Genomic DNA, 20311 nt, shown 5'->3' with positions numbered 1-20311 from the left:
CAGGGAGAGAGAATATGCACTAAAATCTACCATATAACTGTATGAATAAATCAATAGACTTTGACTTGTTTATCCGCAAGTCTTCCAGAAAAGCTAGTTCTTGCATTTTGGGAATTGGGACAACAGGCCATTCCATCAGCATCCATTACGCTGCACTTAAGTTCACGGGAGGGCAAGGAAAGTATCTGTGTGTCCTTGTTTATTTTGTGCATAATTGGCAATAGACGTGAAGAAAGTACATTATTAATTCCAACATGTTCCCAAACAAATTCCTCCACTTTGCAATGAGGTCCAGATCGACTTCCCTCATCCTGTGCCTCTTTGTCTGTTTTCTTTGGAGTCCGAGCGGCCCTTCGCTTCATAATGCTCCTTCGCTTATCACTGCTCTGTTATTTTCAGACTTTCCGTCTTTGGATCTCCTTAGCTTCCAACTAGGAACGTTGCTGAAATGCAAATTCCCTCCAATTAATATCACAAAATCCCCTGAGAATATTTTTGCTAGACTTGAGCACATCTTCAAAGTTTTTTCATCTAGCGCCATGGCCAGTTCCTGTCTAAATAAGTGTATTTGTGCGAAAGGAATTCAGTGTGTGATGCAATGTTCTTTCATCGTCTTGGAAATTCAAACAATACTGGGCAGCACATGTAGTGTGGAAAAAAGATTAAATAGAAGCACACATTTAGGCTCACCATTGGGGACTAGAGACTGTTGCCATGGATGGAGCACCTGAAAAAATAGCCAATGTATTTGTGCTATTAAAACAGAAGAATGTTTGGCTTCAGGGTTAATAATCAGGACTTGGGATCAGTTTGAATGCTTTATACTAGACTTTCCCAAGCTGGTGCTTTCCAGATGTTTTGGACCAGAACTCCCATCAGCTGCTTTCCTCTCTGGCTTCACTCTTTCACAAACCGTTCAGGCATTGCCATAACGAAAAATACATTGTTGTGCAAGAGTTCCCATGGAAGTTATGCATTTGTCATAGGCAGTGGCGGAACTTCATGCTCCGGCACTGGGGGGCGGAGAGCAGGTGGGGGTGTGGCGCGCCACCCGCAGGGGTGTGTTGCCCAGCACGGGCAGGGGGGCAGCTGTGATAGCACCCCACCGGGATCATGCTGTCAGGGGCGGTGCACTCCCCCCACTCTCCTCTTCCTCTGCCAGTGGTCATGGTCAAATCCCCCAAATACTGATACACACACATACTAGCTTTCTTGACTTCATTAGCATTTGTAGTTGAACCAGTGTGTGTGTGTGTGGTGTCTCACATATACATATATGATTTTATTTATTACATTTATGTATCACATTTTCCTCCAAGGAGCTCAAGGTGGTGTACATGGTTTCCCTCTCCCTATTTTATCCTCACAACAAGCCTATGAGGTAGGTTATGTTGAGAGACAGCAACTGGCCCAAGGTCATGGTGTGTGGTGCAGTGTGGTGTAGTGGTTAAGAGCGGTGGACTCGTAATCTGGTGAACCGGGTTCGCGTCTCTGCTCTTCCACATGCAGCTGCTGGGTGACCTTGGGCCAGTCACACTTCTTTGAAGTCTCTCAGCCTCGCTCACCTCACAGAATGTTCGTTGTGGGGGAGGAAGGGAAAGGAGAATGTTAGCCGCTTTGAGACTCCTTCGGGTAGGGATAAAGCGGGATATCAAATCCAAACTCTTCTTCTTCTTCATGCAGTGAACTTCATGGCTGAGTGGGAATTCAAAATCTGGTCTCCTAGGTCTTAGTCCAGTGCTCTAACCATTGCACCCCATTACACTGACACACACTCTCTCTCAGACTCTTCCTACACACACACACACACACACACACACACACACACACACACTTATTGATCCGAGACCATGGCTGGAGGCTGCTGCTCATCTAAGGTAGTCAGGAACCAGCTGCTATGAGGATTTAAAAAAGGAGTCCAGAACAAGAAAGAGGATAGGCCCAGTCTGAACACAGAGACACCCTTGGATAATGACATACAAGTCAAGTACTCAGAATGTTTAGCAGAACAGAAAATTTGTCCCTGCTTGAAAACATGACAAAGACATTCTAAATGGAGCCACAAGGTTTGATCAGTAAATTGGTGTGATTAACCTACTCATGTTATCATAGGTTAAAATCAAATGTTTCCATTAGCTACCTTGTAAATGCCAATGCACCGGGATTATACTTCAATATTTCAAGATCGACCTGTCATGCAAAGCTGAGGCTATAGTTCTCCGTTCCAAAGCACTGCAAGCAGATGGCATAAGACTGCCCCAGTAGTGAACACATCAAGTATTTTTCCTTCCTAAAAGCAATTTGAAAAGGGAATGTTTTACTCATTCCATTTGAGTGGTCCTGTGTTCTACAGCAGCTCAGTGACCTTCAAAAATAGCATCTGATCTTGTGTGAGCTTTCATCGTTACATGAGTGAAAGTGAATCAATTATTTTGCGGTACACTTCCTATCAGTCAGCAGAAGCAACCTTGCTAAACCTAAAAGCCATGAATGGACATTTGCATTAACAAACACCCAAAAGACGGTGAACAAAAGTAGCGCTGGACAAATGTGTGAATTTCAGCTTCTTACTTTTCCAGTTCCAATTTGCCACATTTCTCCATTTGTTATTTAAAAGAAAAGTCCTCAGGAAAATTTTAGTGCCCATTTTTCCTAACATGCACCTTTGTGTATGCAATGCTGTGGAATATACACATTTTTGCAAGCCATTTCCCCTGGAGTCATACACACTTTTATGCATGCTTTCCCCTAACAATATGCTTTGCACATTGTCTTGGAAAGTGCAAGTTGGGTAGGGTAACATTTAAATGCAAACTGCATGCAAATATCAAAAGGCAAAATCCTCCCCTGTGCCCATAAGCAAACTGCAACCTTTGCTAAAGCAAACAAAAAAACAAAAAAACAAAACAGGGTTAAGAGTTAATGGATGGTCACATAGTTAACTTAAAAGTCACATATGACTTTTTCCCTACATGAGTGACTCTTGGTTGGAGAGAGCCAAAACTTCACAAGTGTCCATTTTGCAGCACACAGTTTTTGAAGCATGCCTTATAATGAAGGAAATGAAAAAGAATAATTATAGTTTCCAAAGAAGATGAATGGAGAAATCCACCATCATCAACTTTCTCCAACAAGCCTACATGTGAGTGCTTACAGAGTGGCCGTTTACCCCTTCCCCAGGTGGGCAGAAGATGTGACCCCATAATAATAATAATAATAATAATAATAATAATAATAATAATAATAATAATAATTTATTATTTATACCCCACCCATCTGGCTGTGTTTCCCCAGCCACTCTGGGCAGTTTCCAACCAAATATTAAAAACAATACAGCATCAGACATTAAAAACTTCCCTAAACAGGGCTGCCTTCAGTTGTCTTTTAAAAGTAAAATAGTTGTTTATTGACTTGACATCTGCTGGGAGGGCGTTCCACAGGGCAGGCGCCACTACCAAGAAGGCCCTCTGCCTGGTTCACTGTAACCTCACTTCTCACAGCAAGGGAACTCCCAGAAGGCCCTCGGCGCTGGACCTCAGTGTCCGGGCTGGATGATGGGGGTGGAGACGCTCCTTCAGGTATACAGGATCTCTGGCAGCCAAAACATGTGTTCACCAGCTGTGTGAGGGTTTCCCCTACTGGCTGGGCTGTGGGGTGGACTTTCACTGCATGGGGTATGTGTGTGCTGCGACTGGGACTGTAACAATACCAACCCCAGCCAGACAAGGGCAGGGCAGAGCAGATCATCCAAAGCCCTGTTGGTAGGAGCTAGCCAGGGTAGAAAGTATCATCATCATCATCATCATCATCATCATCATCATCATTGTTAAAGCTATGCCAGCTCCCTTGGGGGATCTGTGGGCCTTTGGATCTAGCACATCAGCAATGCCCCATCTTGGAGGTTTACACACCCATCCACTGGCAGGTAGACTTTCAGCTGCAGTTTGGCACCTGCCTGGGCAAAGCTGGGACTTCTGCTGCAGCAAAGACTTCCCACCATCCTCATTCCTCTCCACAGTAGCAGAGGCTGAAGGAGAGGAAACAACATGCAAGACTCACCTCCCCTAACCACCAGTGTGTACGTGTAGGATTAGACTCTTAATCTTTCTGTAAAAGAGAGTAATAGCAGATTTCATAGGTACTTTTGTCAGTTTCCTCAACCCCCTTTGTTATCTGATCAAAGTTCCCGACATTTCAGCAAACAACTGCATCTACCCATCCGATTCACCACTCGGTTCATGTTACTGGATTATTTACCTGAGTGATCTCATGACTCAGAGATCATTAAAGATACTTGGTAAGTGACACACACATTGTGCTCTTTGGAGAATGAATGTGTGTGTGTGTGTGTGTGTGTGTGAGAGAGAGAGAGAGAGAGAGAGAGAGAGAGATCAAGGCTTTGAAGCTGTGTACATTCACTGTAGTAAGTAAAGGTAAAGGGACCCCTGACCGTTAGGTCCAGTCACAGATGACTCTGGGGTTGCGGCGCTCACCTCACTTTACTGGCCAAGGGAGCCGGCGTACAGCTTCCGAGTCATGTGGCCAGCATGACTAAGCCGCTTCTGGCGAACCAGAGCAGCACACGGAAATGCCATTTCCCTTCCTGCCGGAGCGGTACCTATTTATCTACTTTGACATGCTTTCGAACTGCTGGGTTGGCAGGATCACTGAAGTTAGGGATAGACTAAAACATTCTGCTGCCTGAGGGGAAGGCCAAGATGGTGCCTCTCTTCCATCCATCCATTCAACTGGCCCTTGACACTTACTTCAACACTAGTGACAGAAAAGCAGTCTCCACCACACCTGGAGGCAGGAGGCTGGCTTGGCGAGTGCAGGGCAGGCTGTTTGGTACATACAGCTTGGTCTCTCAAGGAAGGAAAATGAATTTGCCAGAAGGCTCAGAAAGAACGGCTGAGGAGATGCTGCTAAAAGCACACATCGAGGAAGGAGGCTTGCATGCAAGTAGAATTGCAGCTTAATTTTAAGTCTCTATAAGCTACAGTGCAAAAGCAACAGTAGGTGGCAAACATTTAACACAATAGCAAGATTAAAATCAAGTTATTAAGAAGCCATGCAATGCGGTACCCAAAGGAGTTAAGCAAAGATTGCTAAACTGAGTGGGATTTTATAACTGGGGAGAACAACTCTGAGCCATCAAACAAGGAAGCTGAAACAGGCAAGGTTAAATCAACAAGAGGTGTGAAATTGCCTGATATGCCAGAGGAGGAGGAATATTTACTACAAAATAGAAGGGCACTGGCAGAGGATTGTACCTCAGAATCTAAGCCAATAGAGGCTAAATTAGAGTAGGTTTCTTCAAATACTGTGGACATTAACAGAACAGCAAATGTGGCCATGAAAATGAGCCTTGATAGTTAAGCAGAGATGGAGACCATAAAAATGGTGGTTGAAGACCTAGAATTGTGGTTGGAGGAACAGTGTACTAGGGAGCACTGAAATAGTAATTTCTGCATACAGGAGGTCTCCAAGAGAAAGGAGGAGGCGGCAGACACCCCGACATTTCTAATTCATTTGCTTAATACCATGAACTTAGGAGTGACCCTCTTGCTAGATGATGTTGAGCAGGCAGACAGCATGTCAGGTCCAATATCCCACAGTGACAGCCTGCCAAGAGACATAACCATCTGCTTTGAACACTACCGCAACAAAGTGATGGTTTATAGCTCTGTGAAACTGTAGAGAACTTAAATGTAAGGAAGCTTTAAATGAAGTTTTCCAGAGTATTTGTCCTGAAGCACTGAAGTGGCGGACCATGCACAGAGAGACAGGAATTCTATAGACATTGGTGTTCCCATTTAAACTTGGAGTGCAAAACAAAGAGAAATTCCTTACAATGGGAGATGAAACACAGGGCAGAACTTCTGCTGGAACATCTAAAGGTCCTGCTGCCAGAGACAAGGTGGACTTAGGGGGAAAGACGACTTATCTTGCACTGTTGTCACTTGAGAGTGGAAAAAATCCAGTGGTGATTCATAAAAATCTTATTTTTATGCTAATGGCAGCCACCCACCAAGAAACAGCGACTCATTGGAAGTTACTCCTACAGTAAAGGGATGAATGGATAAAGTATAGGCAACAGTTTGTGCTACGTATCTAACACAACACCAAAGAGCAGTCAAGGATATTTCCTGTCATGACAAACTCCATGGGACTTGGTTTCTCTTTCTCAGTTATGTAAACTGCAATGGCTTTGTCATCTTCTCACCAATGATGCTTGATGTCCTGTGGCATAGCTACTTCCATAAAACTTGAATAACTTGATCCATTACTGAGCTTTAATCTGTATCACATTTGTGGTTTGCTCTGCATACACCAAAGTTTGTTGACTGTTATAATTCAGAGTTATTTGTTTTCTTGTACCTCAGGAAACAAGAAATATTTAGCAACCCCCACAATGCATCTGCCATCTTTGGTGGCCGGCTCATTCGGCCTAATCGTAGGTCTGGCCCTGATTGAAATAAATGAGACTTCCAAATAAATGTTTGTAGTACTGGACTGCACGACACTGCTATTTTTTATTTTTACTGCTAAGCAACCTTTAGAGCGTCCCAGGCAAGTTTCCTTCAGTAATCTTATTTCCAGTTTGCAAGTTACAGCCTGATTCATTACCCAGCTAAGCAGAAGTGCTTGGATTTATAAAGAGTGATACAAAGACATCTTTGTACTTTCCTTTAAGGCACACATGGCAAAGAGAGCAGTCAAGACAGTGAAATTTAGCACAAGCAAGAGCAAATTCTGGAGGGTCATAAATTGAAACGGGGAACCAAAAAATAGCACTGCTAAAACCATTTCACTGGCACTTTCTTTGGCAAAGGCTACATAAATGTGTTCCGTATGTGGCAAGCAGGAGACAGACATAAACAAACAGAACCTGGCGCTGATGCTAGTGTGATACATGATGTTTCTCAGATAGGTTTCTGCAACCTGGTGCCCTTCAGGTGTTTAGGACCTCAAACTCCCATCAGCCTCAGTCAGCATGGTCAGTGGGTAGAGATGATGGGAGTCATGGTTCAAAATATCTGGAGCCCACCAGCCTGGGGAAGCCTGCTCTAAAGATAAATCTGCAGAGAACTTCTTTGTAGACTCTGATCTGTTTACATAGACATGCATTATTTGCAACCCACATCCATAAGTAATTCGGTGTATGCTAGACGCCCTGCCATTCTACACAGTCTATAAAGCTAGGTGTGATGGCCTGGGATTCGGATTCAGATGCTGAACCTGAGGGATCCCAGCCTGCACAGGAGTCCCCGCCTCCAGAACCAGCTGAACCAGGGCTGGGGCATGAGCCTGAAGGGTCCTCACCTGTGCGGGATCCTCAGGTGCAGGCATCAGCTGAGTCTGCTCTGGCTCCTGAGGTGATGGAGGACCCATTGCCTGCAGGTGCTCCACTCTCAGCCCCGTCAGAGGAAGCTGGGGTTGCCTCTGGGTCCGGTAACCCTCCAGCCTCTCCTGAGCTGCAGAGGCGCAGGGCAGAGAGGCGGAGGGAACTAAGTTCTCACAGGGGGAGTGCTTGCCTCCAGGCCAGGAGAGGCGAGTCACCTGAGGATCGGGGCCGCCCTGTGCCTTGGGGCATATAAAAGCCAGCCAGCCCCAGTCCCAAGTTGCAGGAGCAACGTTGGTAGTTGTCAGTTCCTGCCTGAACCCTGCTCTGCACCCAGCTTTGACTTTTACGGACTGCCTGCATACTGCTTCATCAACCACGGACTGGACTTGGAGCTTGCCTCTTGATTAACCCCCAGGACCAGCACACTAGCAGAGGAAATTGTGGGCTGGTCTCAAGTTGTGCAACTTTTGGGAAAGATACCCACATGCCTTTCTCAATCATTGCTTTAGTGTGCAAAAAGAGGCAGTCATTAGATGTGAATATATTTCCCACAGTTAATACTCTGGTTAGAACGAAATTCCATAGCAAAATGCTGTTTCTGGAAAAATCCCATTTCTACATTTCCTTGTGCTATCTTGAAGATGTTCATATAGATTCACACACACACACACACACACACACACACACACACGAGTGTGGCTTCTCCTGTACCACTCCAACCAGTGTGTTCATCTAACCCTTGAAACCATGGAGCGGGGCTACCTCCCTCTTCATATTAAACAAGGGATATCCAACATGGTGCCCTCTAGATCAGTGTTTCCCAACCTTGTGCCTCCAGCTGTTTTTGAACTACAACTCCCATCATCCCTGACTAGCAAGACCAGTGGCAAGGGATGATGGGAATTGTAGTCCAAAAACAGCTGGAGGCACAAGGTTGGGAAACACTGCTCTAGATGTTGTTGGACCAATCAGTTCCAGCCATCATGGCTCAAACTGTAAGTTGGAACCCAACAACATTTGGAGGGTGCCATTTTTTTGTGTTTTGCTTTATTTATGCTTACACACCAACAAAATACAAAAAAAAGAATTTACGTCATTTGTTACAAATCACACCATTAACCAAAAAGGATAAATTTATATAAATGACAATAAATCTTCTTGTAATTCATTGACTTCCCGTCTTCTCCATACTTCATTTCTAGTTTACTAACTTTTTGCATAAACCTATCTATTCATTTTACTGTAAAGTATTATTTCTCCTGTATCTTTATTTCTTACTTGGTACAACTACAGAGGTTATTCAAAAGCAGCGACCAAGTTTAGACTTCCACAGTTGTTTTTAAGATATGTTTTAGGAGGTTCCCATTTTGTTATAAATACTTGTTTGGACTTATCTTTCATTCTTTAAGTTAACTTGGCTAATTCTGCATATTCGGCTAATTTCTGTAGCCATTCTGACCTCGAAGCTTGGCAACTCCTCATAAAGATTCATTTCCCTATTATGAGTCCTCCTTAAATCTGACAGTTGTCCCTCAGTCCTTCTCTCCTGCACCCGAGTTCATGATAAAGAGAAGGCAACCAAGAAAAGGCAAACCCAAGCTCTTCCTCACAGCACTGCTGCTCCATGCTGCAACCAAGCTGCCTGGTGAACCTAGTACACTATCTCCTTGGGGACTTTTAGTGTCCTTTCTTCAAGGTATTTGGCATAGTGGCATGATATTTTGGGAAGCATTGAGCTTGGCTCCCATCCATCACAGTAGTTTCTGAGGAAGTATTGACACAGAAATATATTCTGGACTTTTTATTGTATCAACTTCCCTACTGCATGCAATTTGTACATCAACTTCCTTTGATGCATCACGCATGCTAACTCCATTCACATATGGAATTCATTTAATTGATACGGAACTATTTATTATTTCTGCTACATGCAGTTTTCATGGATTGTAATTTTATTCTGTTACATACAGCCTTTGTAGTCATCGTTCAGCTTCATGGAGACTTACTTTTGCATTGTGTTATATTTTCTTTGATACAAGGGTCTTTTATTGTTTATTGGTTATCCATATTTGTATGATGGATTATTATATTATATTATAGGTTTGAATCTACTGTTGTATATGTGTTTAATCACCTATTTATCATTTTTGTCTTTTATTGGTTTGTGACAAGACTGTTTTGCTTGTGTTATGGGTTTGCAGGTATGTGCCTAAGACAGAAGTGAGAAACTCTTTTCAGACCAAGGACCACCAGCCAGTCCTGAGTGGGGTCTGGCAGTGATCAGTGGGGTGCTGCTACTGCTTGCTTATCCATTTGTCTCCAGCATAAGCACAGCTTACTAGAAGGGCAAAGCAATGGCGACTTTAGCACAGTACAAACACATTGTTGGGCATTCCAGTTTGGTTCTGCTGGTGCATTTGTATTGCACCGACTCTGCCCCACTCCCTCCGAGAAAGCCACAACAACACCAGTGACAGGCATCTAGGTAAGCGCTGCTACCTTGCTGGGACCAGAGGCAAAAGTAAAGCTGTTACTGATTTTCTGTCCTCTGCTCCCAGACGACCTTGTGGTTACCATGGGAAGTCAACTAGGTCCTGTTGGTCCCAGTTGTGGAGATTCAGCAATGAAGAAGAAGAAGAAGAAGAAGAAGAAGAAGGAGGAGGAGGAGGAGGAGGAGGAGGAGGAGGAGGAGGAGGAGGAGGAGGAGTGTTTGGATTTGATATCCCGCTTTATTACCCGAAGGAGTCTCAAAGCAGCTAACACTCTCCTTTCCCTTCCTTCCCCACAACAAACACTCTGTGAGGTGAGTGGGGCTGAGAGACTTCAGAGAAGTGTGACTAGCCCAAGGTCACCCAGCAGCTGCATGTGGAGGAGTGGGGAAGCGAACCTGGTTCACCAGATTACGAGTCCACCGCTCTTAACCACTGCACCACACTGGCTCTCAGTTAATTAAGGCACAATGCCAATCTTAAACAAAACACTAGGCTGGCATCCTATCCACACTTACCTAGTAGTAAGCACAAAAACTTACTATTAAACACTAAAACTTACTTTTGACGTACACATGGATACCATTGTAAGTTAATTATACGGTGGATTCTTGATGAGCATGTGGACATCAGATGCTGCACAGCAGAAGATATGTCTAAGCCTCTTTGCAAAGTTTTCGCATTTTGCATTTGTAATTTTGGGAGGGGATACTTTAACATTGTGCAGTAGTATTTGCAAAGAAAGAAACAAAAAACACTTCTAGGGAGGACCTGATCTCAGACAAAGCCATCACAGGAAAGATGTATCCTGATTAATGAGGTGGGGGAAGAAGGGCAAATTATAGCAGTTCCAAAGACTACTAGAAAATAAGACAGAAGCAGGAAAAATGCACTAAAGGGGAGGGGGCCACAGAAACTCTTAAGGGCCCGGGGGGGGGTTCCTACTGCCTCATATTCAAACAATTTGCTTATCAATCACATCTCTAACTTAATTCATTGGCTAAAATCACTGGCAGGTGGGAGCAGCTGGCTCATTTCACAGAAATCACTGAGAAGAGTACTGTGATGGCCTGGGATTCCGATTCAGAGGCTGAACCGGAGGAATCCCAGCCTGCACAGGAGTCCCCGCCTCCAGGGCCGGCTGAACTGGGGCAGGGCCTTGATTCTGAAGCACCTGCACCTGTGCCGGATCCTCGGGAGCAGGCACCAGGTGAATCCACTCTGGCTCCAGAGGTGGTTGAGGACTCAGTGCCTGCAGGTGAGTCTCCCCCTGGGCCCAGTAACCCTTCAGCCTCTCCTGATCTGCAGAGACTCAGGGCAGAGAGGCGAAGGGAACTGGTTGCTCCCAGGAGGAGTGCTCGCCTTAAGGCCAAGAGAGGCGGGTCTCCTGGGGGCCGGGGCCGCCCCTGGCCTCAGAATAGATAAAGGCTAGTCGGCCCGGTCCCAGGTTGTGGGAGCAACATCGTTGTTGAGTTCCTGTTCCTGCCCGGACCCAGACCTGACTCTCCAGTGCTCCTGTTCCCCGCCCAGCTTCCTGTTTCGGACCTCGCCCCGCTCCTTGTGGACTGATTTCCAGGCTATTGACTCAGGACCGGACTTTGACTACGCCTATGGTAACCTGCCCCCCGGGATCAGCACAGGTACCTGCACATTTTGCTTCATAACTTTCTTTCTAGGAGGGCTAGAGAATTACTTTTTTAAAAGAAAGCTCAGAGCCTGGAATGGGTGCCAGTGAAGGACTCTGCAAGTGCCATGGTGCCCACAAGTGCCAGGTTGGCAACCTCCAGTCTAGTAGGTACAACTGGTAAAGTGTCCCATCACTTTGGTGTACTTTTCACTTAGCAGGGATAGTACAGAATAGGAAGGAAGCTGTTAACACCTGATAAAAGACATAAGACATATTGTCTTAATGTCCATCTGTTTCTTATAGGTGCACCTCCATATGATGAGCTGCTTGTGTCAGCAGCTTCTGAACACTGAAGGTAAAAATAAAAATAATAGCCACTTATTTACTGTAAATAAATGTTCCCTCCCCAAGCAGAACTGCACTGGCCTGTTAAAACCCCCCTAGACCATGTTCACACAAATAGAGGTAGGGGAGGCATTTAATTCATTTTGTATATATAGGCAAACTCACATAATTCACCATTTCCAAAACCATGTGCACACTGAAAATCAGCCACCCTTCAAAGTTTGCCCTTCTGAATTTTGCAGTGGAATTCGCCAACCAACTAATGTGTCCCAAAATGCTTATAGTAGGAAAACTGTGCATATATTACTGAAGATAACATACAAAAATGCACTATATTGGGGGGGAGGGGAAATGCTTACAAAAATGGGTATATTAGGGCCAAAAGAGCACAAAACGCTGGTGGATTTTCATGAATACCTAAAAGAAAAATTGCTAACTGATGTGTAAATGTGGAGAACTGAACTTAATTTGAAACCAAAATGGACAGATCTTGTCATGTGGAATCTGGCCCATGAAGTTCAGTTTCAAGCACCGATCCTTGCAGCTGCTTGGCTCACATGAAATGTGCCTGAGAGAGCCATTGTACACAGTATGCAGAACAAGCTGGTGGCATTCTGGGATGCGCAACTCAGTTCATACAGATAATCATTGGCAAGCAGCTATGGAGAGAATTAAAATGCACAAGTCATTTTCTCTGTCTAGAGGTTTCCTCTCCAGACCAGGCCTGTGAAAAAACCCCATCCTCTCATTTGTAGAAATAATGGAAGAGCCACTTACTGCACCCCATCCCATCTAAACAAGGTTGTTCAAGCAGCTTCGTGACTGTCTTTTCCATTCACGCTGTTTAAAATGAACATTGTGGCTCTTCCACGTCACTTTGCTCATCTACCCGTAGCAAGAATTGAAAACATAATTAGGTCAATGAATAACTGTGCGCTGTGCTGCATTTGGCATTTTGTAAATTGCAATATTCTGATTGATTCTCGACTGCAGACTCTTAATGCATAGCAATCCTTCATATTCATTAAAAACAGCAAAACCCACATTTGGATATCTCCATTTCTTGGTGATAGGATGTCATATATTACGCTACCTAACACAGAGTCATCTATAATTCACTATGCAGTCACCATAACCATAAAGTTTGAACATTTGTAGTTCTAGTGAGTAATTGGCTGGTACAAACTAGGAGCAGTAAATCACAACTGTGGGAGATGGCTTTCCTTTCTAATCTTAGGGATCATCAGTGCCTATTAACAAATGACTTAACTGACTCAGAAAACTGGGGGCAGGAATCCACTCAGGGTGGCTCCAGACATCAGAAGCAGGGTTCAAGCACAGGGCTCATGAAATTATAGAGCAAGTCTTCTAACTAAAACCACAATATTTTCAGTGAGCAAAAAGACACAGTGAGCATACAGTGGTACCTCGGGTTAAGAACTTAATTCGTTCTGGAGGTCCGTTCTTAACCTGAAACTGTTCTTAACCTGAAGCACCACTTTAGCTAATGGGGCCTCCCACTGCCACTGCACCGCCACTGCACAATTTCTGTTCTCATCCTGAAGCAAAGTTCTTAACCTGAGGGTTAGCGAAGTCTGTAACCTGAAGCGTCTGTAACCCAAGGTACCACTGTAGTTACCTAACATTTTTTTTATGTACAGACATGAAGTCACGGTTCAACCCTGGCTGCTATTATTTATATACCATCATTAATATGCATGGTACTTTACACAGTGACATTAAAAACAGCAGGTCTCTGCCCTGAGGAGGCTACAATTTTAACATTTGACAGAATGGTAGACAACAGATGGAGGAGAGAATGAGAGAGGTGAGGTCAACTGGGGAAGTATATGTACAAATGCAGGTAAACAACTTTTGGTTATCTTGAACAAGCCCACACAGCAGGCAGAGAGAGGCCATTCTAACTAGGGAGTATTCAAGCAAAATGTGGCATACATGCTTGGATAAAAGACTTGTATTTCTCCAGTTGATGTAGTTCCCTAAAGAGATTAGCATGATATCATCAGGATAGCAATGGTGGCTAGTGTCCATTGGGACTGGGAAGGAAGAAGATAAAGAAGCGAACATTGGGCATTACCCTCAGCCAATGGCAGGTGGAACAAACTAATTCCACTTTCGAATGGCAGATGAAGGTGATGGACTATATGGAATTGGCGGAAATGACTGGCAGAATCCGAGACCAAGAAGAGTTGGTGGAAGAAGATTGGAAGAAATTTAAAGTTTATTTACAGAAACATTGTAAAATTAAGGAATGTTAGAAGGATGTTGGAATGAAGTTATGTGGTTTTAGCAGAAATGATATAAAGGATTAAGTAAAAATGGATAGTTAATTGGTGAAAGAAGAGAGTGTAAAATTACAGTATGTTAAGATAAATTATTGGGATAAAAACAAAGATGGAAAGGATTTGCTGAAATATCTAATTGAACTAGAATACAAAAAAGGGAGGTGTGAGGAGGTCAAGGAAATAAGCAAATGGAAAATAAGTTATGGGAAGGTTTGATTTGTTGTTGTTTTTTTCCTTTTCTTTTTTCTTTTTTTTCTTAATTGCTTGTATTTTTCTGGGTTTTTTAATTTTTTGTGCTTGTCTGTATTCATGGTCTTGTTTTTTCTTGCTTAATCTAGTGTTTTCTTTTGTAATTTTTAAAACTGGAATAAATATTATTTTAAAAAGCAAGCAAACTAATTCCACTTTCATCCTGCTCCTCTTCACTGCTGAGCTGTACAAAAGGCAACACTGGGACTAAGGAGGAAGAAGCTGACAGGCAGCGGCATCCACTGGATGGGTTGTAAGTAAGCACGGAGGAGACATTGGATTCAGTATGCATTTAAAGCCAAATCTATCAAATCCACACTTTGCAAAACAATATGCAAACCAACACATAACTAACATTCAAAATTCACATTTGTCCAAATTTTGTGATGCAGTTCTTTGGCCAAACAATGTTTACAAAAATACATACATTAGGGGAAATGATGGTGTTGGTGAAAATAACATACAAAAAGGAATCGCTAGGGGAAATCGCTTGCAAAAATGTGTACATTAGTCAAAACTGCATATAAAATGTGTTTATTAGGAGAAATTCACACTAAAATGCAGATGAATTTTCATTGTGTGTTTATGTGTGTGTGTAATTACTGCAGAAATGTGGAGAACTAAATTTTAAATTGGAAAATCAGAAACTGAGGGAACTGAAATTGACAGATCTTTTTATCCCTAGCTGTAAGAAAGAAGGCAGGTGGGGGCTGATTGAGGGTAGACTGAAGCCTCCAGCGTAGGACAGTCATAGGATTCAGTGATCCAGCACTTGCCCTGAACAGCATCAATATTGCGATTGTGGGACATTGCCATGGTGAGTGACAGCATCCACAGAATCAATTAGTGACAGAAGACCCATGGATGTTTGAAGGCCTCTTTAAGCCAAGCCCCAGACCTACGGCAATCCCTTACTCTCCACCTAAGCTGCCCTTCCACTGCTGGAGAGACCAACGGGCAGGGGGAAAGCTATTTCAGGAAGGCAGCAACATTTGCCAGAGTAGTTATTTAAGTAAACATATAGTAAGCCCCTTACTTTGAATGTGATGTTGGATATTCCCCATTTTGCCTCCCAGCTGCCCGACGGTATGCAGCGAGTGAGGCTATATTATGATATATGACATTTGGCACATCATATGAAAAATGAAGTTTTATCCCCCATCACTTTAAATGTACAACAGATGTTATGCATCTTTCTCCTTTTACAGTAATTCATCACAATGCAAAAAATAAATAATAATAGTAATAAAATCTGTAACACACCTATGGAAAGCTTCTTATTATTATCTAAGTGGCCAGGAGGAACTCTGGTAATTTTATTTAAAATTCTGGAAGTTCCCCTCCAAATGCCCAGTGAGAAATGCCCCCTCCAGCAGGTGAGAGTACCAGGCCAGAGACCTTCTAAATCAGACCTTCTTTCAGTGTTGGGGCCCCAGGAGCTCTGAGCTCTTAGGAAATTTCCCCAATGTTTGTGTATTTTTGTATATTTGATATTTGCCTGGAGTTCAGTGTTCCCACCTCCCCATTTAACTGAAGTGAACCCAAAATATTAGTGACACCGATATTTATCTGTTTCATTGAGATGCAAAATGAGCATTAAAAAGTCATTCTTGACAAGTTAAAATCAGTTCCTGTTGAACTTCTGGTGCCTTCTGAAGACTCCTTCTCCAGCAGGCATTTTAACTGAATTCTGATTTTATTATTTTAACTGATTTTCATTTTAATTGTATTGAGTTTCTTATACAGTTTCTTGTACAATAATTGTCATTAGGTGGCGTATATAAATTGTCAAAATAAAATGCATAAAAAATAATAAATAAAGTTTGTTATTTCATCCACCCACCCACCCATTTGGAGATCCTCGCTGTCTTGTAAAGTAAGAAAAATAAATCTACATAGCCATAATATGAAGAAGCAAGTAGCAGGAACATGTGTCAGCAGATTATTCCAGCCTTCCCTGACCTGGTGTCCATTAGATGTTCCGAACTATAACTCCCACCAGCCCAAGCCACCGCATATTGTCTCTCTCTGTGGCTCCAATTGCAATGTTGAAATTTCAACATAACATGCCCATGCTGGCCAGAGGGCTGATGCCACACCTGCTTGCCCATCAAATGCCACTCTCTGGATTGTCATTAGAGAAGCCTCTAGCTTGTGGGTCCCTGGATTTCAGGTTGAAGATCTCAGAGGTAGGAAGGCCTTCTGAGAACACCCAAACAACACAACAAGCAAAAGTAAGAAACTTGAATACATAGAAAAAAGAAGTCTTCTTAACCATCGTTTTTTCTGATATGTAAAATCTGTACTGGTGTCACCAGGAGGTTTTAAGCGAACTCCACTGACTTTGGAGGAAGCTGACGGTAAAAATGTGTGTGTTGGGTACAAACCAAACAGGACTTGTGCCACACATCCCTGCTCCCAGCAATTCAAAAGGCTTATCCCAAGTATTAGATTCCCAGATGCTCTGGTTTATACTAATCCATTAGCTATTACAGCTGCATTCCGTGGCTTTTACAAGAACTTACACAGCTGTGAATCTACACGGTGTCTCTTAAAGTGATGACTGGCTTTGGAGATTAAGACTCCCATCTCCGGAACCACAGGATGAAACATCTCCAGAGGCAAGGCTGCGGCCAAGGAGAGCACCTCAGCCTGCTTAATCCTAGCAGGTCTCTCCAAGAGAGGATAGTAAGAGGTGTCTGCAAAGCCTTTCCTCCTGCAGTAATCTATAATTGCCAGGAGATGTTTGTTTGCTGCTGGAGATGGGAGAGAAATTTGATTGAGTTCACATTTAAAGGTGAGCAACCTCATTCGCATTTTCCAAAACAATAACTGAATCAAAACAAAGCAACAAAGCCATCCTTTGAAATTTCCACTTCTCTAAATTTTGCTAGGCAGTTCACTAGCCAAGTAAAATGTGCACATTTAATAAAAAGAGCATACCAAAATGCATTACATTAGGGAAGATTGATTTGTACAAATGACTACATTGGGCATGTGAAAACATGTATTAGGATAAATTTGCACTAGCATACTGATGAATTCATGAGGGCTTTTTAAAAATTAAATTGCAAACTGATGAGAAGATGTGGGAACTGAATTGAAGAGTAGAAAGGGAGAAACTGAGAAACCAAAACTGATTGATTCACCTATCCCTATTTGTTGCAAACATTTTTTAAAATCCCATGAAGGCTTCTATTATTGCTTGTCTTTATTCATTTGAAAAGCAGGACAGACTGCAGAATTTATACACTTCCCACTGAAACATTTACATTATTTAGGATATAAACAAGGAAGGATATTTCCCAAACACTAGCACTGTACACTTAATTTTGACTATACATGATTAGCATATACAGGTGACTCCCCACTTAGATGGGGGTTATGTTTCTAGGTACCATGAAATTGTGTATAGTGGAGAAGCCTGTAAACACTCTCTAAACTTCTGGAAACCCTTGAAAAACCCTTAAAAACATTTACCAGCAGTATTTACCAGACCCCCCCCCCCATAGGCCTCAAAGGTTGGTGCCAAGGCTCCTGGGATTGCTAGCTCTTTTGGTAACATTTTTGCAGTATGGGGCCGTTTTTGCCATTTTCTCACCTTTTGGCAGTTGAAATAGAATTATTTATTTATTTCCTGGCACCACATATGAATTGAACATGGATGTATAGCCATTTACCCCAAACAAGAAGTAGCACTGCTATTTCCCATCATCTGCCTGTGAAATGGGTTTGACAGGTACTGCTGCAGGTGTTACAAGAGCTACCCTTTATTTTAGGGTAAACTGATTTGCAGAATCATACCCCGTACACAAGAGTAGTACACCAAGAATTTATTTATTTTTTCAAAAGCTTCTAATGCATTTTTGGAAAACAATCATGTGTGGACTGGTACATAAGTTAATGAAACATGACTTCTATATTTTCGCATGTTGACATCCTGTGACATTAGTATATGAAGCACAGAGAAATTACCATTTTAAATTATGCTCTCTAAAAGGCTAATGAAGTCGCAATTTCCCACCTCTTTTCTCCCCCACTATTTTTTCCTTCTTCTTTTTTGCCGCTGTACCCCTTCATAACCCTTGCTTAATAGCATAAGCTTTCACTTAAGCAGGCATGGCCAAACTTAGCCCTCCAGCTGTTTTGAGACTACAACTCCCATCATCCCTAGCTAACAGGACCAGTGGTCAGGGATGATGGGAACTGTAGTCCCATAACAGCTGGAGGGTCAAGTTTGGCCATGCCTGAAAGGCACACTAGGCATACCTTCACTTAAACATGTAAGTGAGTGGGATTCATTTAAATTTGTTTTGTTACCTATTCAACATTCCACATTAACTCATCTCTGCTGAGAGTGAACCTAACCTTCCTAAGGTGGGTGGCTGACGGGGGAACAGCAGAGTAAAGCATAGGTCCCTCTCTGCTGGACTCCACTGGCAGGGAGGGATCTCCACTGCTGAAAAGGATCTCCTCTGTGGTGAATACAGGATCTCCACCCAGGTGGGTGAGAGACCATCACGGTGCAAAGCTATACCAGCCAAGGACCCACTGCATCATATTCTAACCCAATGTCAGTAGAAGGGCTTGTTATGTGCCAACCTGAAGCTGATAAAGAAAAAAAAGAGGGGGAGAAAATTGGCTTCTCTCACCTTTTGTCCTGACCAGCAGGAGCCAACAGGGCTTTAGAAGTGGTAGTGGCCCTCTGATCATCCCCCAGGCAGGGTTAGGACAGCTCTGCCCAAAACACTCAAATTCAACTGCCTCATGGTAAGGCCAGCTCTCTTAGTCGCACAGAAAGGGTTGAATTATTATATTTCACCTCTTAGAAGTCAACAAAATACAGTGGTACCTCAGGCTACATACACTTCAGGTTACATACGCTTCAGGTTACAGACTCCGCTAACCCAGAAATAGTGCTTCAGGTTAAGAACTTTGCTTCAGGATGAGAACCGAAATCGTGCTCCGGCAGCGCGGGAGCAGCAGCAGGCCCCATTAGCTAATGTGGTGCTTCAGGTTAAGAAGAGTTTCAGGTTAAGAATGGACCTCCGGAACGAATTAAGCACTTAACCCGAGCTACCACTGTACTTCTGAGACCCTTCCATTGCGACCTGCAATGACATCTGAGATAGTGAATCCAAAAGTATTGTTTGTCATGCTCTCTTAAGATCAGCAAATAAAGCTCAAGATAGCCAAATGTGTTTCCATTTAAGCAGTTGCCTAATGCATAAAGGCAACACTTGCTAAATGTTGTCCAGGTGCCTAGTAAATAGTATGTGCGTTTATTTCAGCCTGACTGTTGGGCTAAAAGGTGTTGACAGGTAATGAAACTTAAAAAACCAGACTGCGTTTCACATAGGCTGGGCGTCCATCACCTGGGGAACGGCAAGACAAACCATGCCTGCCCCACAACTGAACCCCACCAAGCTATAACAAGTGGAGATGAGCATTTTATAGGTGTTCTGTACTGCATTTGTTTTAAACATCTGAGGACAATTTCACTGTATACATTGGAGCCACTTACTGCAATCAACAGATGTACTGTAATCAAACCATCAAGAATCACCAGCATATTTTCTCCCAAGAATATGGGGGGTACATGGGGGTAGACTGTGACAGACATAGTTCAGAACATGAACGTTACAGTGACACCAATGAAAATAAATAGATCCTGGACTCTTACATTATCAAAGTCTGGGAAGAGCACTATGTTGGCTACGTCTTCCTTAACTGCCTGCACCTATTTGTCTGACTTTTCCCCCAATTACTTTTCTTGGGGGTACTTCTACAAAACATGCCGTTTTCATAACAAAATTCCTGCCCACAAAACTACAAGGCAGGAAATAAAATCCCTCTTAGTTCCTCCACCCAAAAAATAAAATAAAATTTAAAACTGTCTGGAAAAATAAATAAAACCTCGACCTATTTGTCTGTAATTTAGCAAGTT

Source organism: Podarcis gaigeae, assembly GCF_964106915.1.
Source record: "Podarcis gaigeae genome assembly, chromosome: 11".
Taxonomy (NCBI): domain Eukaryota; kingdom Metazoa; phylum Chordata; class Lepidosauria; order Squamata; family Lacertidae; genus Podarcis; species Podarcis gaigeae.
This window is presented reverse-complemented; position numbering follows the sequence as displayed.